The sequence below is a fragment of the Piliocolobus tephrosceles genome, chromosome 8 (genome assembly GCF_002776525.5).
Source record: "Piliocolobus tephrosceles isolate RC106 chromosome 8, ASM277652v3, whole genome shotgun sequence".
Classification (NCBI taxonomy): domain Eukaryota; kingdom Metazoa; phylum Chordata; class Mammalia; order Primates; family Cercopithecidae; genus Piliocolobus; species Piliocolobus tephrosceles.
In genome coordinates, this window is record NC_045441.1 from 146,860,647 (window position 1) to 146,860,864 (window position 218).

The window sequence follows — 218 nt, forward strand, 5'->3', positions numbered from 1 at the left end:
CCTTCCTACTTATGAAATTAACCCCTCATTGTCACACTTGCTGATATGCATGCTGTATGCCCATAGCATGCCACGGTCTGTACACAGTGCAACCTTGTAGTTTCCATGTAGTAATAACATATCCCTCACATTTGCAATCATAGGTCAAGGAATAACTCTTCCAAGATTTTCAAGGTCGAAAGGCCTGTCTCAAACAGTTCCTGACTCACACATATTCC